The 13,069-nt window shown below is 36.2% G+C and overlaps 1 long non-coding RNA gene across 2 annotated transcripts; it reads right to left on the reverse strand.

The window, feature by feature from the left end:
- Positions 1–2,509: 2,509 nt before the first annotated feature.
- Positions 2,510–11,330, reverse strand: LOC147581647 (uncharacterized). 2 transcript variants are annotated; one of them, XR_015250116.1, is made up of 4 exons: positions 11,234–11,330; positions 8,107–8,227; positions 5,611–5,707; positions 2,510–3,809 (listed from the first exon to the last, which is right to left on the reverse strand). It is a non-coding gene; the product is annotated as an uncharacterized LOC147581647 (long non-coding RNA). The 2 variants fall into 2 exon arrangements; XR_015250115.1 differs by lacking the exon at positions 2,510–3,809 and having other exon boundaries at positions 5,303–5,707.
- Between the last annotated feature and the right edge of the window lie 1,739 nt (positions 11,331–13,069).

Below are 13,069 nucleotides of genomic sequence, written 5' to 3' on the forward strand. Positions count from 1 at the left end.
ATTTAGGCATCTATTCATGCAATTCACTATATTAACACCTGAAAAGAAAAACCTATAAGATTATTTTGAAAACTTCTAATTAATCAATTCCTATCATTTCTTTTGCTGATACAGAGAGAGAATAAAGACTCCTACAAAACTTGTAATAAATTAAAATTTATGTCAAAACCTATGATAAATATCATACTTAAGGATGACCACATTAAGTCAGATATTAGGCAAGGATGTGTATTATCACCACTATTATTCAAGCTTATTTTGAAATATTCCAGCCAATGTAATAAGGCAAGAAAAGTGAAATGTATATATTGGAAGTAAGGAAACTGTTCTTATTTGCATATTATATGTTTGCCTGCCTAAAACTCCAAGACAACTGAAAAATTTAAAACTAATAAGAGAGTCCAGGAAGTTAGCCAGATAAAATATAAAGATATAAAAATTGTAAGAAGTATATAAATATAATGGACAAAATACCTTATTTTTTTTAATATGAAATTTATTGTCAAATTGGTTTCCATACAGCACCTGGTGCTCCTTCCAACAGATGCCCTCCTCAATGTCCATCACCCACCCTCCCCGCCCTCCCACACCCCATAAACCCTCAGTTTATTCTCAGTTTTTAAGAGTCTCTTATGGTTTGGAAAAAAAAAGTTAGAGAGGGAAAAAGACAAAATATCTTATTCACAAGAGTTACAGAAATCAATAAAATGAATAAGAACAAGACTAACAAGAAATATTAATGTACACTTGAAAAAACACTTATGAATAATTGAAGAACATAAAAAAATGATAAAATAAACTACAATTCATAGAATTATCCTGAATGAGAAGACAGTAAATTATGACAATGATTGTATTAGTTTACTAGGACTACCATAACAAATTAGTGCAAACTGAGCAACTTAAACAAGAGAAATTTATTTTCTCACAGTTTTGGAGGCTAGAAGTCCAAGAGCAGGATGTCTGTAGAGTGAATTTCTTCTGAGGCCTCTCTCCTAGGTTTGTCAATGACTATCTTCTCCCTATTTCTTCACATGGTCTTCCCTCTGAGTCTGTCTATCCCAATTTTTTTCTTCTTATGACACCTGGCACATTGAATTGGTTGCTCCTGAATAATCTCATTTTAACTTAATTATCTCTTTAATGACTCTATCTCCAAATATAGTCACATTCTGAAGTACTGGGAGTTAGGATTTCAACATGAGAGTTTGGGGTTAGGGGACACAACTCAGTCCATAACAATGACATTCCTTTCTCGAAATAATCCAAAATTTCAAAACAATTATTGAAAAGCCAACAGAACTTTTATGAAACCTGACAAGATGATTATAAAATTTACTCATAAGAATATTGTAAATTGAACATCATTGAGAGACAACTTGCTAACCCAAATGTCAAAGCATTCCATAGACCTGTGGAAAGTGCTGATAGTATAGGACTTACCAACAGTGACCTTGAATCAAAAATCTCGGTGTTGATCCTAGCTCAACTATTTATTAGCTCAGTAATTCTGAGAAAGTTACTTAACCTATTTGAACCTCAGCTTCCTAACATGAAAAATGATGATGATAATAATGTTAATTACCACATAAGGTATTTGTGAAGATTAAGAGAATGACACATTTGAGGTTCAGTAAATATTAGAGATTATTGTTATTAAATTCTGTTGTTATAGAATTAACACTGTATGAAGAATAGATAAACAAATCAATGGAACAGAACTGAAATTCCCAAAAGAGATTGATGTTTATATGGGAACTCAGTCTATGAAAATGTTGGCATTAAAATCTATTAGTAAAAAGCTAACTATTAAACAAAGTGAAAAGAAAGCCACTCTGTAAGGAAATATTTGCAGCATATTTAGCAGACACGGAATTAAAATCCATAATGTTAAACTATTAAAAAAATGGGCAAAAATTATGAAATGGCAGGATAGAAAGTATGAAAAAGACTAATAACCATGCAAAATCATGTTCAACATCATAAGTAATAAAGGAAATGGGATTAAAACAATAAGACGTGTTTTATCCACCCTATTGGTAAAAACTGGAAAGCTGTGTAATTTCCAGAGTCCGTAAGTCTCAGGAAATAGGAACTTGATATATTGTTAGTACAGACAATATATATAGTGTGTGTATAATCATATAGATAAAATATAGTGTAGTAAAGCATATATGAAAATGCCTACCAAAATTATAATGTACAGATTACTTGACTCAACAGTTTTATTTGTGAATCTCTCTTACAAAAATAGTAAGTACTTTGCTCTTCGTAGTAGTAACAAATTACAAACAACCTAAATATCCAGCAATAGGGAAATGCTGAAAGAAATTATAAAAGGAATGAGGTAAACAAATAAGATAGGAAATAGGAATATGTCTACCAGCTATTATTAAGTATTTGCAGTTTTCAAAAATCTTTATGTCTACACATGTGTAAATGCATAGAAAGAAGTCTAGAGATATGTATATGAACAGTAGTTATCTTCAGACAGGAAAAAGTGCTGGAAGACTAGGATACTTCTAGGCAGGCTTGTTTTTATTTATTGGAAGCATTTGTTATTTTCAAAGTAATCAGTTATTACTTTTATATTTAAATAATTAAAAGATCAGATACCAACAATTAGTGCTGCGACTAGACATAGGCTGAAAGATCAGTGCCAATTCCTTTTTGTGGGAGATGAGCTATAAACTGGAGCAATGTCTCTCTAATTACACTTAGATAACTGGGAGAAGAGTAATGCCATTAGCAGAAAAAAAATATAACTGTCAGTAGTACCAGAAGAAGGAGAAGAGGGGATCTCCCTTTGCCCTGATTTCATGTTCACATGCAGAAGGATATCCATTCAAATGACTCCTCTGGTCTCTCTGTGCCTACACTAATTCTTTCCCAAGGGAGAAATGTTGTCTTAACTTACTCATAAATTTGAAACAAAAAGTAGGCAATCCTAGATCAGCTCTTTCCTCTTTCTCTTTGGGATCTGACCATATGCATGTGTTCTGGTCTACTCTTGATCATGTCATAACTTTAGTGGTCAAAACTCTGTACCTAAATAAGGAGGTTGTCCAGGCCTCTGGTTGTCCATAACTGCCTTGACTCAGGAAAATATTATGTCTAATTCTTGGGTTCTAGTAGGAAACCCACCACTGACACATACCTAAGCCATGTTCTCCAACCCAGGCTTTGTCATGAACAAAGTCATCACTTTAAACTTCAAGTGCCTGATTCTTGACTCCCATCTCTCAGTTCCCATTCTTAGAAAGGTGGAGTGCTTTAATGTTAGTACCTAACTCCAGATGCTTCCAGAGAGATACTGCATAATTTGTCTCAGAGTTTCATCTATTTATTTACTTGTTCAATCAGCTCCACTGAGCTAGACGCTGGGGATACAACGATATATAGAATAGGGAACGTACACTTCAGGAACCCACAGTGTATTTGGGGGTCAGTCATAAAACAAATGTAGCATTCTTTCGGGCAATGGGAAGGTTAGCAAAAGTTACATGAAGAATGTGATATAAGCTGAATTTCTAAGATTGAACAAAAAGTTCACTAGGTTGGTGATGGAAGGTGGTGAGGATATGGCACATCAGGCAGAGGGAATGACATATATGAAGGCAGGAAAGCTTGGGAGAGCTTGGTGCCTTCAGGGAGCTCTACGAAGTGTGTAGAAGTGAAGTACAGGGTATAAATTGGGGGTGATGGCAGCAGCCAAAGATGAAAAAGATAATCAAAACCGCATCATGCAATATGGCGTATACAACGTGTGTCTTCAACATGATGGAGATATCACTGAGGAACTTTTAACACTGAAAGAAAATGATAAATTTTGCTTTTTAGACAGATCACTCTAATGGCATGTGAAGGATAATGTTTCTCCAGTCCTTTAAAGTTTAGACTTCCAACCCATTTCGATATAAATTCGTACTAAGATGTGGCAAGTCCAGAAGACTCACTGAAAGTTAGCTACTGCCTTTTGAAGAATTTGGATGGCAATTAGATACAATGTTGTTATCGACCCTTGTTCACCAGCATCTTAAATATTAACCAAGATTGATTTTTCTTTTATTTTATTACTTTCTATAGGAGCCCCAAAAGGCAGGTTGTGATTATTTTTTCCTATTTATGCGTGAAGAAAAATAACCATAAAATAATTTAAGATTTTAAACCAAATACAAGTCAAGAACAAAGCCTAAATTTGAGCATCCCTTAAATTCAACTAAGACTATACAATGGTGGGCAATTTTCTAACATACTAGAAATTCTTCCCATGACAGCACTCGTTCTCCTGTAGCCAGAAAAAGTAATTATGCTTTGAAATATAAAATCTGACCATTTGCCCCTAAGTCTGAATTCAAATTCAAAGTTAGATGAAGTAACCAGCGTAAAACAGGCTTTTTACAGAGAAATTCAGCTAATATTTACTACATGTTATAATCCTTTTCTAAAATTTTTCTAAGCTTCTCTTCTTTGAGGTAGGTAGTGCACTTTGGGTATTCTCTAAGGAATCCATATTGTTTTGTAAACACCCTAGAATACTAGATGCCAGGCTAAATAAAACAGTACAAACGCTTTGGTAAACTTCCTGGATCATGTCATGACTTCTACATATTGTAAGGGTCACATTGTGTTAAACTGTTTGAAAGTCAAGAGATTCATGGGAAACAGCTTTGAAGGAATGGTAGTCTCAGTATTTAACCCTTTCCCAGCACTTGCACCCCTGCACGTTACTGGTGTACATGTGAAAGCTTCTCAAAAAGAAACAGCACTGGAGCACATTTCAGTTCTTTGCTCTCTGACTTTGTGATTGTATGACTTTACCAGCTGCAGCTGGTTGTCATGCTTCATATATGTAAAATGTCATGGCCTACATTTTAGTGTTTTTTTAATTTTTTTAGAGAGAGAGCACGATGGGGGGAGAGGGTCAGAGGGAGAGAGAGAAAGAGAGAGAGAGAGAGACTCTAGCAGGCTCTATCCCACAACCCTGGAGCCATGCCCTGAGCCAAAATCAAGAGTCGGGTGCTCAACCAACTGAGCCACCCAGGCGCACCCATTTTAGTGATTTTCTAAAAATCTTAATTGTTAATTCCATTGCTGTTCAATGAAAGAGAAAGAAGAAATTCCTCTTTATCTCTGCTTGTAAAATATTTTAGAGAAATGTTTCTAACTCCTTCCAGAAGTCAGACTTGTTGGTATTTTGTGGATAGTTCCTCAACTGTCATCATAGTTGTAATATCCTATTAATTTGAATTGTATTATAATTTTTGACACCTGACAAGTTCCGTTCAGAAATTCAGCCAAGTTTATTTTTATGGTACATTCAATAAATATCTAAATGTTGAAATAGTAACATAACTGAAAATAGCTGATAAAATCAGATAAAATCAAACTACTATAGATTTCTTCAGAAGAAATATTCATCACTGTGTTCACGTGGCTATCAGTGTGCACTTATCACATCTATGAATGGTTATGGAGTATTTAATTTCCCCAGACAGGTTCAACAGTCACCTTTCCATAAAGTGTAAACAAAATTCATAAAATACCCTAATACTTTTGTTTTCCCTTTTATCTTCCTGATTGTAGAAGAAAAGAATTCTAACTACACACCACGTGTGCGCCTGCATGTGAAGAGTGATGGCCGTCTGGCTAAAGCTTTGATTCTGCAAATGTCAGAGCAGAAGGAACCATCCAGGGAAGTGATAGCCTGTAACATAAAACAAAAACTGAGATGAGCCATTTCCCCCAAATTCCTAATAACTCTTTATGAGATTCTAATGTGTTTAGTTAACTTAAGTTTTGCTTTGTTTTGTTTTTCCATCTTTGAGCCATTCCCCACTTATTAGTTTTGGCTAGAAACACTGGTTCTGAAATAGAGTCATAAAGCCAGTTCTGGAAGCCATGCCAGCCAAAAGTCTAGACCTAGAAGTTCCAGATAAGGGCAGTACAAGCACTCATTCAAAAGTTTACTAGATTGTAAGCTGCTTGAAAATTAACACCATATTTTTGCTATAAAATTATACATAAAACGTGTTAAGTACCTCCTACAAGTGCCATGGACTTCACTTCAAATAGATGGTAACTAATAATTGGACCATGATTAAATGACTCAAGGGAACGTACCTTTTTATATATGTTACTATCATTTTCTTGGCAATCATCTCCTTGTTTATCATCAAAGTAATACCTGGGATGGCATATCCAAAACTTGTTACAAGCAGTTTTCTTTGCTAAATTGGTTGTTGGATTCATATATGACCATATGGCTGCCAGCCATGTTCTATTGAAGTGGTTTGCCTATAAAATGGGGGAAAAAATACATATTTCTATTCCCTAGAGGAAAAAAGAAAGAAACCTTGAAGTCACAAAACATAACAGAAGTTTAAAAGCCTAGAGAAATGTATCTATTGTGTTGGCATGCGGGTTGCACCAGCCTAGAGGTGATGTCCCAGCACAAACCCATGTCAGTTGGGAGAGAGGCTTTGAATCTTCAGCCCTGTTTTAAGCTTCTTCCTCTTTGTTTATCACAAATGGCACCAATCATAACGATAGTATTCTTTGACATTGCAAAGAAACAAATGTAATGCATCAGTGAAGCTTCTTTCTAAATTAAGTAAAAGATCAATCAAACCCTAAATGTAATTAGAGTATTTATTTGAGGAAAAATGATAACCCGGAGCCAGACTTAGAGTCAGCCCTCTGAACATTTTAAACGGAAAACATCCAACTCAGAGCAGCCATTGGACATGCCCCTACCAGGTCCACAGGGCTCCAGAGAGAGACACCATGGCAAAGGTTCTCCTCGGAGTCCCGGGACCATGACCTAAGGTTCCTCACAGAGAAGGAAGCCCAATAGATACACATGGATGCATAGAGCACCCAGAGCCGGTACCATAGCTCTGCCCCTTGACATCATAGATTGTATGTTATTCATCTCTGGAACCCCAACCACACAGTCCCTGATACATACTAAGTAAATAAAAATTTGTTGAATGAATGAACAAATGTGTAAATAACACCAATAAACTGATCGTTGACTGGAATTACCAAAAAATAACAACCGAAAAAGCCAACATCAGATTAAAATGCAGCATTAATCTTTTGGTAGGAGTCTTTTATTAGAATAATATATTTATGGGAAATTGAATACCTGCAAAGTCTGGTTCCAATTCATTTACTGTATGACTGATAAGTTTTTTCCTTCTTATAGCTCCAGGGTTATAGAAGTGCAAAAATACTTCTAAATGTGTTATATTTATGGTTAGAGATGACAAAGAAATACAACTCAACCAAGCCTGGCCATATTTACTTTGCTACTTATTTTCTTCCTACAGTATTATAAATTAAACTAAAATCATGGGCACATAACTGTAGGTTATTTTTAAAACATCCCCAAATTCTTTACCACTTTTATCAGGATAACTTGATGAACAAATATAACCAACTCCATACACAGTTAAATGAGCCAAATGTTTATAACAAGGTTTAATGGCTATTCGTGCATAACTTTATTTTAATGATTTTGTTTTTCCACCAAAGTAGAGTACAATGTATGAAAGCCAAGCCAAAAGGGCATAGTGACCCCTTCTAATCTCTAATGAGTCTGTTATTAGCCTAATAAGGGTTTGGTGCTGGACATTTGGTGATGGCATAGTGTAATTTTAGTACTGACCACTTGATTCATAGCAAAGGAGCAGGAGAGAATGGGTAATTACAATTATGAACTTATAAATGAAAGCCAAGTAAAATGATTTAGCGTAGTCAAAGCCCATCAATTTTACATTTAGTTCGGAGGCTGAGGTCTTTAGAGCCTACATTTTCAACCTAATATCCGTAACTCTCTGCTCAGAATTCTCCTCACTGAGGAGAAAATATAGTAAGATACACAGAAAATTGAGAGAAAACTGTAACATTTAATTTGTCTTCATAACCTATCCAACACAGTACCAACACTTATTAACAAAGCAATTATATTTTCCTTGTCAATGGAATAGAGAAAAAAATCTATAGTAGCATTTGTTATGATAATGGCATATGACAATGTGAAATCACAGATAAAGTACATTAATTATATGAATATTTACTGAATGTCTACTTTCTATTTACATTATTTTGGCCATATATTTTCCCAAGTGATTAAGAATTGCAGAATGCTTCTTCTATTACCACAGATTGTCAAAAAGAATGCACCATGATTTTATCCACAGGATAAACATTATAGTACAGCCTGGTAAGGGAGATTCACAAGTCAGAAATTATAATTCAGAATGATAAAATGCAATGAGATTCTTAGCAGGGACACTGGATCCTTTGGAGGTGAAGACAAGCAGTCAGCAGAAGGAGATGTGGGAAGTCCTGACAGAGAAGCGACAGCTAAGCTAGGTCTAAAGTAGGAATAAGGTCTGAGTAGAAATAAGGGTGAAGGGAAAAGGGAAATGGGTTAGGAAAAATATTCCAGATGAAATGAATAGCATCTGGAAGACCTGGAAGAAAGAGAAAGTTGATAGCACAACATGAGGAGAGAGTAAGGTCCATGAGATAAGCAGGATCCCCATCATGAAAAGTCATATAAGCCAGGGAACAAGAATTAACTTCAAGAACACAGCAAAGCTAGAGAAAGGTTATAAACAGGGGTGTGACAAGATCACATTACTCTTTTTGAAATATCACTCTGACTGCCTATTGAAAGTGAAAATGTTGGAGGACAGACTATGCAGGAGACAATGAAGGTAAGTGAGGAAGCTATTATATAATCTACTTAGGGTACGTTGGTGACCCGTTCTAGGACAGTGGCAAAAGGAATGCAGAGAAATGGGTGAATTTGAGGGATTTGGGAGGTAGGATAATCAGGATTCTGTAATTGATTAGATGTGTGAATGAGGGAGAAGAAAGATGCCCAGGATCTTGCAGCTGAGTGAATGGTGGCATTGTTCTTTGGTTTAGGTTTAGAAAAGGAGAAAGGAAGAGGAGAAATGGGGGAGAGAGGAGTGAGGGAGCAAAGAAAGGGGGAGGAAGGAAAAGTTAATGCACTACCTCTTATAAGTTTTGAGTTTTAGGTGACTGTGAAATACTTCATTGTAAATGCCCTGACATCACTTAAATATAACGTTCTGGGGCTCAAGAAAGAGGTCTGATTATGGAGATACAAATTTAGGATTAATCTTTGAAGATCAGGGATTCTTAATCTAAATTTATGATGGGTTTCAAAAGGCTCTAGGATCACCTGAAATTGTATGCAAAATGTTGTGGGTTTAATTTTCTCTTCTTTGTCTAGTTTCTTAAGAGGAAACTTACTGACAAAGGTTTTATTCTTTATAATACTAGGATTTATCGCCATAAATATCCTTCTACGCACTGTTTTAGCTGCATCCCACAAATTTTGATATGTAATGTTTTCACTGTCATTCAATTCAAAAAATTTCCTGATTTCCTTTGAGATTTCCTCTTTGCCCTGGATTATGTAGAATTACAGTGTTTAATTTCCATATATTTTTAGATTTTCCAGATAACTTTCTATAATTGATTTCTAATTTAATTCTGTTAATGATCATGCACTCTGTATGATTTGTCTTTTAAAGTTTATTGAGACTTGTTTTATGACCCAATATATGCCTGACTTCATGAATGTTCTATGTGCATCCCAAAGGAACACGTATTCTGTCATTGTTGGGTATAGTCTTCTATAAATGTGAAGTAGTTCAAGTAGGTTGATGGTAACGTTCAGGTCTTCTACATCCTTAGTGATTTCCTCTCTGCTTGTCCTTTCAATTGCCAAGAAGTGTTGAAATCTCCAAATATAATTGCTGAATTTGTCTATTTCTGTTTTCAGTCCTGCCAGTTTTCGCTTGCTGTATCTTAAAGCTCTGTTATTAGGAACATACATGTTAGGTTTGCTTTGCTTTCTAGATGATTTCATTCTTTCATGATTATATCTGCTTGTAACCCTTGTCCCATAGGCTACTTTGTACAATACTAAAATAGGCAATCTATCTTGCTCTTGATTAGTATTTGCAGGGTACATCTTTTACTGTCAACTTATCTATCCTTACACTTACAGTGCTTTTCTTCTAGGTAACATACATTTGGATCTCGATTTTTTTTAATCCATTCTGACAACCTCTCCCTTTTAATAAAATGTTTAGACATTTCATGTTTAATTTTTTATTGATATGGCTGGGTTTGAGTCTATTATCTTGCTGTTTGTTTTCTTTTACGTTTTCAGGTGTTTATTTTTGAGAGGGGGGGGAGAGGGGCAGAAGTGGGGTGAGGGGGGGGGGGACAGAGAATCCGAAGCAGACTGTGCTGACAGCAGAGATCCTGATGCAGGGCTCAAACTCACAAACTGTGAGATCATGACCCAAGTTGGATGCTTAACCGACTGAGTCATCCAGGTGCCCCTTCTATTTGTTTTCTATTTTTCTCATCTATTTTTCTTTGTTATTTTTTCCCTATTTTGATTTTGATAGCATATTTTGTGTTCCATTTTATCTCCTCTATTAACTTACATATCTCTTTTCTCAGTGATTACCCTAGGGTTTGCAACATGCAATTTAACCAATCATAGTCTATCTTCAAATAATATTTTATCACTTCGAGCATAGTGTGACTTTACCTGATATAATTCTACTTGTCCCCTCCATCCGTGGTGCTATTGTCTTACAGCTGCCAAAATATTGCCTTTATTCCTTATAAAGGTGTTAATTAGAGAAAATGGACAAGTGAACTTCATAATATTGAACCTCAGATTTAGAAAGATTTCTCCATTCTAGACACATGCCTGGAGACGGGCCTCTGTTAGATTTACGACACGGAAATGAAAAGAAAAAGGCTCTCTATGGGAAGCCCACTCACAAGAGAAAGGAGAGGATGCCGAACTTCCCCTTCCCACCTCACCAGCGAGAGGGACCTCCAACTCCCTCATGGCAGAGTGAATTCAGGGGGCTGAGAGAAGCGAGGAAAGTTATGCTCACAGAGTACCCCCAACAAGAAAGAAACTTCAATGTGAGCAAACACATATCCCCTATCAGTGCTTCATTCCCTTTCCCAATGTTGTCTAATCATCCTGTCCTGTTCTCACACACATTCTTCTTACACATACCCTCTTCAAGATTCCCCTTCCCTAAGCATGCATTTCTCTAGTAATTCTTCTAGCTTTTCAACCTCAAATTATATTCCAAATAAATCAGATAAGGTGTTTTTAAAGTTAAAAGGGAAAAAAAGATCATCACCATACCAGTTTTCTGTTTTTATATCACAATCCTCACTTAAATTCGACAGCCAGTTAACATCTTCTCCCTTATCTCTTGAAGGGCAGCTACCTTCGGCCAAATACATAAGCCAGCAACTGAAAATAGAGGCATCAACGCAGTCTCTAGTCTACCAATCATAGCTAAAAATAAGCCAGAATTAATTGCTACTTCAACTATGCCTTCAGTGCTGGGGTGCCCCTGACTCCCAGGAAGTAACAACCAATGAAAGGTTTAGACAGCAAGGAATGACAGAGCTTTTGACATGAATGCGCAAATGTTAATTAAACTGCATCATCCAGTAAAACACTGGTGGGAAAGATAACATTTGTACCAATTGTGTGAAAGGCTCTTTCCAGTATTAGCTTCATTTTCAGATATCAAAGTCGTGGCATTAACCCAAATGTCAAAAGAAGTGTTTTGATCATGGCGTGCAGCTATGTACTGCTCCCCCCCAGATTGTTGTAATAAAGATGATAAAGTCAGAAAGTGGGGAGTGATCTGTTGGCAAGGAAAGCCCAACGAAAGTAGGCTTCCAAGTAAAATGAAGCATGCAATGGCTATGAAGCAATATAAATGAAAAACACTGCTACAGAGTCATTTTCTGGAGAAGACAAAAACCTACTACTGTGGCCAGACAAATTAAGGCACAGAGGGATCAGCCAACGCAGCCTTCATTAAGCACTAGAATAGTTCCTGCCAAACAAAAGATATATGGGACTCAACTCAGTCTGACATGTTGCAGGATTTAGTGCAGAATTATAATTTGTGATTTAAAGAAATGCCAAATGTGCAGTTTTGTGAATTAAATGATACATCAGGGAAATAAGGGGGACATGAACGAACACTTGAAAATAGTTGACAAATTCAAGAATTTAAAGGATGAATCAAGGCAGGTAGTCTCTCATTAACCTCACGAACTTTACTTTTCCCCAAGCTGGAGCTTTAAGAAATTCCAGTTAGCCAGTGTGAATCAACAACTAAGGTATCTATCTGTGATCTGGTTGGTTTGCTCATTTGTTCCTGGGGGCTGTGATGGAATTGCAAATCACTGCCCCCCAAAGTACATCCTTGAGGTAGCCTCAGATAAACAAGAGTCTTTGGAGATTGCAAATGTTTCATTTTCAACAGCAGCTATACGTTTTCCTTTAGCTAAATTCTCATAGAGATTTTACTCTTTGGTCTAGATTGTGCTATAACTTAAACTAAAATATCTGCATTTGAGAGGACCCAGTAGACCTGGTCTATCCTTTCCATTTAAAATTCCCTGGCTGCATTTCAGGCTCTCAAGCTACCTTTGAAAGGAGATTTATGTGTTTCAAGCACACTGATATCTCCAGGGGACACTGTAAACAATCAGAGAGTAGAGAGGGGTAATTTAAGTATTTCCCTCTCACAACAGCCAAAAAACCCTCATGTGTCTCCCGAAAGACTCAACACCCTTAATAAGCCTTATTAGGTGCACACCACCAAGCCCATCTCAAAGGACTTAGGTGATCAATGTGTGCTCTCTGCTTAAAGAGTCTGTAAGTCTCTCTTAGCCTCAGTCATTAAAACATACTGAAATCATACCATCGGTGCAGTTCACATTCTGTTTTTACATTTGAGAAGGAAATTCTAAAATATCAAGGTAACCTGGCAATGCAATTTCTAAAAATAGAGGAGTGTTAAAGCTAACTTATAATCTTGTAAAGACATTTCGCTTTTCGTCTACATAGAAATAATGCTTTCATACGATTACTTTTGTCAAAACTGATGGAAACAGCTTTCCTGTCTTCAATGTATTTAAATTCTCTTCCAGAGGACTTCCGACAGAACTTAGG

The sequence above is a fragment of the Puma concolor genome, chromosome B1 (genome assembly GCF_028749965.1).
Source record: "Puma concolor isolate L17-30 chromosome B1, mPumCon1.1.hap2, whole genome shotgun sequence".
Classification (NCBI taxonomy): domain Eukaryota; kingdom Metazoa; phylum Chordata; class Mammalia; order Carnivora; family Felidae; genus Puma; species Puma concolor.